Here is a 7,830-nt window from a genome sequence, read left to right as displayed (position 1 = left end):
CCACTTGAAATCTCTTAAGAATTTGACAGTATCGACTGCCATAATTCTCTTGAAACTCTTTTATTCTTGAAACTACCTTTTGTCTAGGTTTCCTTGATGTTTCAGTTTTGATTCAGTTTGCAACATCCTAAATTCTGTAATATTTTGAAATCTTGTTTACTCAGGCCTTCCTTCCTTAACAGCCTTCTCTATTTAATGTGCCATGGGTATTGCCATTATATTCATCATGTCTATTGCCTTTTTTTTTCACTTTACTTATCTGGCCATTTGCAATATTATTAAATATCTTGTCTTCTTGGCTTTCATGTATCTCCAATTCCACCTAAATTTCCCTAATCGAGAAGATGACTGCCCTTTCCTAGTTTCGTGCTTTCAAATCCTACAAAAATGCCACTTGTTTCCTCATGGTCTGCAAAATAAATTCCAAAATTTTTAGTTTGAAAATCAAACTACCTATGTCACCTAATATTTTCCAAACTTTCCACACCCAGCCATTCATAAATAATATTCATGTGCTTTCAAAATTTTCTGTTGTGGTGTGCAGGTGCTCTATTCCTGGACTTCAAAGCTTTACTCTGTTAAAAAATCATATCTATATAATTAATGTGGTGAAATGGAATTTTTTATGTTATGTGTATTTTTCCACAGTCAAACAAAACTCTTTATTCTTAGAGGCCCAGATCAAATACAATCTCACAGAAGCCTTCCTAGTCCCCTCTACTTAGAATTAACCACCTTTCATTTCATCTGGCATTCCCTAGAAATTAGCACCATAAACTATGATTTACTTAATTAGACATTTTATTGTTTAAAACAATAGCAGACTCTGAATATGGAACTGCCTATATGAAATAAAGCCAGAATGTGATCCTTATAAGTAATATTTAATTTTACAAACATGGACATTGCAGTATTGAAATAAGAAAATTTTAGTAACTCTAGCCAAACTCTTGTAAGGTGGATTACTTTAAAGTTGCATGGACAGAGACATATACTACAATGACCAAGACCTGGAATGCTTGCTTGACACTCTTAGGAAGATATGGCTTTTACTTGTGTGCCATTGATTAAAGATATTTTTCTTCTCTTTAAAGATTAACCACTTTCTAGCCACCATAATTGATAGAAGAGGCTTTTTTTCTTTATCAACTATAATCTGTCTCCTCTCTAGTGGAGGAGACAGAAAATTGTTTGGTGAGTATCGTTTCTCCCTGCTTAATCATTAATAATACTCAATGAGAACAGTCACTTGTAATGTCAAAATTAGGTGGCTTTTTCTAAAAAATGAAATTAAAAATTTCTTATTTTTAAAATTGCTACATTGCAATTACACATATATATGGAATACAGTTTGATGTTTCGATACATATCTACGTTATGTAATAATCCACTCGGGGTATGCTGTAGTTTGGAAAGGGGAGGTTTGTTCCTACTAAGTCTCATGTTAAAATTTGATCCCCAGTGTTGGAGGTAGGGCCTGGTGGAAGGTGTTTGAGTCTTGGGGACAGATTCCTCATGAATGGCTTGGTGCCATTCTTAAAGGAGTGAGTTCTCACTCTTGTTCCCTTGAGAACTAGTTGTTGAAAAGAGCCTGGCACCTTCTCTCTCTCTCTCTCTCTTTCTCTCTCTCTCTATCTCTCTCCATTTGGCAGCCTCCCCTTCACCTTCTGCCATGAGTGGAAGCTTCCTGAGCCCTCATCAAAAGCAGATATTGGTGCTATGCTTCTTGTGCAGAACCATGAGCCAAATAAACCTCTTTGTAAATTACCCAGCCTCAGCTATTCCTTTATACCAACAAAAATGGACTAAGACAAGGTAATTAGTGAATCCATCACCCCATGCATTTACCATTCCCTTGTAGTGAGAACATTCAAAAGCCTCTTATAACTTATTTTCTATTATGCTATATTTTATTACCAACCATAGTCACCCTACTGTGCAATAGAATACCAGAATTATACCAGAATTTATTCCTTCTAGCTGAATATAGCTTTCTCTCTGTTGACCAGCCTGTCCCCATCCTGTATTCCCCATCCCCTCCCCAGTCTCTTGTAACTACTGCTTCATTCTCTCTTTCTATGACAGTAATAAAATGTAGAATTGTTGATAAATGCAGGTGGCATTTAATATAAATCCTTTATAGATTTCAAAGTGACATCTTTGTAAAAGAGCTATGTTCATTCCACAGAATCTACTGTGGGAAGATGGTACCTTTGCCTTGTTCTTAAGGGCAAGTCATTTTATTTGGCTCAAATATTCAAAGCTCTAACAAGATCTAAACCCTTTTAAAAGATGACTTATTTATATTAGACATTATTGGACCACCAGAATGTGATAAATGTGAAGACTCTGATCAGCATAGTATTAGTGGTGTGATGGTTAATTTTATTTGTCAACTTGACTGGAACGTGGGGTACCTGGATACTTGGTTAAACATTCTTTTAGGATGTATCTATGAAGGTGTTTGAATGAGTAGACTGAATAAAGCAGACTGGCCTCTCCTATGTGGGTGAGCCTCATCCAATCCTTTGAAGGCCTGAATAGGATAAAATGCTGAGTGAGAAAAAAATTCTTTCTGTATGTCTTTAGTTGGAACATCAGTCCTCCCAACTTTGGCCTCAGACTTGGACTGGAACTTGTACCACCAGCTCTCCTGAGTTTGTAGCCTATTGGTTGCCACTCTTGAACTTCTTAGCTTCCATAATTATGTGAATCCATTTCTTTTCTTTTCTTTCTTTTTTTTTTTTTTTGAGACCGAGTGTCCCCCAGGCTGGAGTGCAGTGGCGCGATCTCGGCTCATTGCAAGCTCCGCCTCCCTGGTTCCCGCCATTCTCCTGCCTCAGCGTCCCGAGTAGCTGGGACTACAGGCGCCCGCCACCACCCCCGGCTAGTTTTTTTTTTTTTGTATTTTTTAGTAGAGACGGGGTTTCACCGTGTTAGCCAGGATGGTCTCGATCTCCTGACCTCGTGATCCATCCGCCTCTGCCTCCCAAAGTGCTGAGATTACAGGCGTGAGCCACCACGCCCGGCCGAATCCATTTCTTATAGTAAATCTCTGGAGAACTCAGACTAATACAGTTGAAAAGGTTAATATATATATAGATCTATATATATCGATATAGATAGATATATCTATATATATATCTATATCTAGATATATCTATATATAGATATATCTCCAGTGTTATTAATAGCTCTCTAAAATGTGTAGGAAAAGTACACATTTCAAGTTCATATCCAAATCAATCTCTCTATAAATACATACAACTTTTGCTTTCATTTTGCAAGAAAAAAATATTGCTATGGAAGGAATTAGACATAGAAGCTTATAGTTTTCAGACAGAAGAGCATGATCTCATTTACCGATTAAATAATGCCTTTTAACATGTCTACATCGATGTATATTTACATGAATTCCTGTTTAAGCTACAGATAAGCCATAGGCATATGAGTGCAGTTCTGTTTGTAAATTAAACTGAGAAGAGCAAACATATCATTAGCTCTTCAACTATGTGATTATATGGTTTTAACATGACTCGTGGTGAAACATGACAGCTTGTATGAACACTAGATAGTCACAGACAGTAATGTGTAAAAGACACTTTTCTGTAATTGGTCTCAGGGCAAAGGGCTGATCGCTTGTATAAAATCTTCCAGATATGCATTTGGTCTGGCTTCTAATTAGTGAAACAAAAAAGAGCTGAACTTTGGAAATTGTGATGAGTCCGTGATCTTTTTTCCTTTAAGGAAATAATCACTTTGCCCTTGAACTCCAAAAGGCCTTGAAATCAACTGATTCTCCTCTTAAGCGCCTTAACAAGCATGGGGATTAGAGGCAAGCAGTGCAGAATGGTTCATATTAGATATAAATGATAATGGACAATAGAAATTCACCTGTGAATAAAGTACAGGCACCCTGGGCAAGTTCCTTTCACTGAGTTTATATTTTTTACAAGATATTGTGATTCTCCTGTTGCAAAGCTATGCATAATGCAGATATATGGTAAGACCACTGGAGAGAATGAACTTGAATGCAGAGATCTACTTAAAAGCAGTTCTTTATAAAATGCTGCAAGTGGTAATACTGGTAAATAAATTCAGTCAAGTATACAATGAAAATAAAATGATTAAAATGACTGTGTATATATTTCTTAATTTAACAGAATAATTTAGCCTAACTTGATCACTTCATTTTTATAAAGAAATAACATTGTGAATGAAAAAAACCCATAATCATAGTCTTCCAATTTTAATTCCAGAATCTTGTGCATGTCTTCATATTTATTCTTAAATATATCAGAAAGTAAACAAATGCTACGTCAAAGTGATCTGTTTGTACTTGATCCTTTTTGGCCACAGTCCTGCTGATCTGTGTGTATAATTCTTTTGCCTACTGTTGATCCTGTTCTCTCCCCTTAAATGAAGAGTTTCGCTTACTGCCGTTCACCTTGAAGGGAGGCACATTCTGCACACAGTCTGAAGATGCAGCATGAATTACCTCTCCCTCTGCCACCCACACCCAAGAAGAGAATAAAGTGTAATGGACCAAGGAGGAGGGTGGGGAGAGGGAAGGAAGGGGAAATGAAATACAGCAGGTTTGGGAAAAGGATATAGCTTTTGTGATTAATATTAAAGTTCTGAGCTCACAGACATCAAATTTTATTCTCTTTTCCTAAGGTTTGGATGAACCGTACTATTCCTGGCTTGGAGCAAGAGTCTCATGCTAAATGATACTAAATATCAGGAATGAAAATGTCCTTAAATTTTTTGCTTTTTAAAAACCTTTGAAGTTCAACTGAGTGTTGGAAGATACCCTGCAGGTTTCAGAACTTGCCAGTATCATATATGTATTCCTTTGACCTGGTCAGCCTCCCTGTTCTGTTTACCTCATCTCATACACATATTCTCTTCCATATTTGTTTGGGTTTAATTAATATTTATATGGGTTGATATGCTTATCACTTCAAAGTAAATCTGAAGCCTAGTTGATTATTAAGTCTTTAACTCTATGGAAGCTTCTAGTTACAGAAGTTCATTTGCAGTTATGTATACAGCCAGCATATATCTAACAAGTCTTACATTCCAAGCACTGTGCTCAGGGCTGAGGGTGCAAAAATAAGTAAGGCACGGTCACTTGTCTCAAGATCTCACTGATTAAGGTTGCAGACCTGGTACCCAGCAGATATAAAGCCTGGCATGGTAGATGGGAAGTGGAGGCTCAGAGGAAGTTGATGGAGGGCATTTGTACTTATGATGACAATGGAAAGGGCTGAGGCAAATTCAATGGTGGTTGCCTTGTTTAAAGGGGCAGTCAAAACCCAGATTCAGCCCTTCCTTGCTATATAGAAATGTTAATTAATTGTGCCATTTAGGAAAGCTTGCAAATTTGTATTTTATGAAAGATTGTAAAATAATTTAATGTAGGGTTTTTTTTAAATTTTTTTTTTATTTTAGATAGAGTCTCACTCTGTCCCCCAAGCTGGAGTGCCATGATGCAATCTAGGCTTACTTCAACCTCTGCTTCCTGGGTTCAAGAGACTCTCCTGCCTCAGCCTCCCGAGTAGCTGGGATTACAGCTGTGTGCCACCACACCTGGCTAATGTTTTGTATTTTTAGTAGAGACGGAGATTCACCGTGTTGGCCAGGCTGGTTTTGAACTCCTGACCTCAAGTGATTCGCCTGCCTCAGCTTCCCAAAGTGTTGGGATTACAGACATGAGCCACCACGCCCGGCCTAGGTTCAATTTTTAAAGTATGTTTTCACAAAACATGTTTTGTCCCCTTTGTTATGTAATCTGTTCATCAGTTCAATTTAATCTCATCATATGATTGCTGGCTATAATTAGGGGCCTTTTCAAATCAATGTAGAATATAGTTATGCCTCAACAATAATGACTTTTCTAAATATGATGTTTTATGTTTGAGTAGGGAGGTAGCATGGTTTGGATGTTTGTCCCTTCCAAACCTCGTGTCGAAATGGAATTCCCAGTGTTATAGACAGGACGTGGCGGGAGGTGTTTAGGTCATTGGGATGGATCCCTTATGAATGGCTTTGCATCATCCCCTTGGTGATGAGTGAGTTCTTGCTCTGAGTTCACCTGAGATCTGGTTGTTTATTTTATTTTATTTTTTTTAATACCCCGAGGGGGTGCACTGTTCCTGGAGGTACTGCAATACCAGGTTGATGCATGGAGTGGATGGAGCAAGCTTCTATTCCATCTCTCTGCTCCAAAAATCCATTTAATATATTGTCTTTGGATAGAGGATGTATAATGTATTAAACTGATAAGAACAGATACTACACTTGATCTTAGCCAAAAGGCCAAGAAGCAATAGATCTCCTTGTTTAAAAGTTTGTGGCACCTCCCCCCTCTCTCTCTTGCTACTTTTCTTGCCATGTGACTGACTGTCTGCTTCCACTTAGCCTCCGTCACGAGTAAAAGCTTCCTGAGGCCTCTACAGAAGCTGAGCAGATGCCAGCACCATGCTTGTACAGCCTGCAGAACGATGAGCCAATTACCTCTTTCCTTTATAAGTTACCCAGCCTCAGGTATTCCTTTATAATAGCTCAAATGGACTAACACAGGAAATTTCCAGTTTATTGGTCAGTATAGGCTATGGTAAGACACGGTAACTATTGACTCGATAAAATCAATGGCTATGACAACAAAACATGTATTTCTTACTTCTATTACATAGTCATTATTTTTAGGCTGCAATTGTACTCCAAGTTGTCTTCTCCTTGGGCCCAAGGATGACAGATCTATCTCTAGAACATTGGTGTCAATCATGGGCAAGAGAAAAGCAGCACAATCTCTTAAAGCATTGGCTTGGAATTGAAACCTGGCACTGGAACACATTGGCCAAAGAAAGACATTTGGCCATGGAGTGGAGAAATACAATCCACACCCATTGAGATGAGAGGGAGCAGTCATTCATGAACAGTAATGCTACTGAAAAACTATTTTCCATTAGCTTAGTGTCATTTGGCATTTGGCGGTAGCTACTACTTTAGTTTTCTGAAGGTAAAAACTTCAAGGCCCTCACTATTGACTTCCTTTGGTTTAGGAAACAACCAGGTATGGCCGTTTGGTGAAAATAAAAGCGAACATCCACTCATTTTTCTAGAAGAAAACTGTGAGAGCCTCTAAAATTTAAATGCAGTTCTTATTAAGATCAAGATGCTAAAAGTACTATTTAGTAATGTGAGTTGGAGAAATCTTTAACCCTTGTCAAAGGTGGAAGCAGAGTCCAAAAGAACAATGTAATGTTCTTTACATGGAATTATTTAAAAACTCAATAGCCTAGATTAGGGATCAGCAAACTAAGTAAGCCCTTGGTTGGACCAAATTCAGTCTGCAGCCTGTTTTTTTGTTAATACAGTTTGTTGGGACACAGCCATGCCCTTTTGGTTACAGATTATCTGTGGCTCATTTCCCACTATGATGGCATAGTGGATTGTTGTCACAGAGACTGTGAAGGGCCTGAAATATTTAGTATCTATCTGGTCTCTACAAAAAAGTTTGTTGATTCCCACTTAGGTTAAATGTTATTATGATTATCTGAGCTACTAATTTATGTATTCTTTAACAAAATATATTATTATATGTATCATTATATGTCTAATTCTGTGCAAGATGCTGGGTATACTAATGAACAAAATAGAGTCTTACCCTTATGCAAGTTATAGCCTAGTGGGAAAGATAGATATTAAATTATCCATTAAATAAATATAAATTTTACACTAAATAGTGTGAGACAAAGAATAAGGACTCACAAATATATATAAAAAAAGGAGCTAATTTAGATGGGAAGGTCAACCACATCTTCC

General features: G+C 37.5%; 1 non-coding gene across 1 annotated transcript; it reads right to left on the bottom strand.

Annotated features, from left to right (window-relative positions):
* Positions 1-6,142: 6,142 nt before the first annotated feature.
* On the bottom strand, positions 6,143-6,333 carry LOC129014817 (U2 spliceosomal RNA). The gene has a single exon (XR_008494355.1). It is a non-coding gene; the product is annotated as a U2 spliceosomal RNA (small nuclear RNA).
* Between the last annotated feature and the right edge of the window lie 1,497 nt (positions 6,334-7,830).

Source organism: Pongo pygmaeus, chromosome 16, assembly GCF_028885625.2.
Source record: "Pongo pygmaeus isolate AG05252 chromosome 16, NHGRI_mPonPyg2-v2.0_pri, whole genome shotgun sequence".
In the NCBI taxonomy this organism is placed as follows: domain Eukaryota; kingdom Metazoa; phylum Chordata; class Mammalia; order Primates; family Hominidae; genus Pongo; species Pongo pygmaeus.
This window is presented reverse-complemented; position numbering and strand designations above follow the sequence as displayed.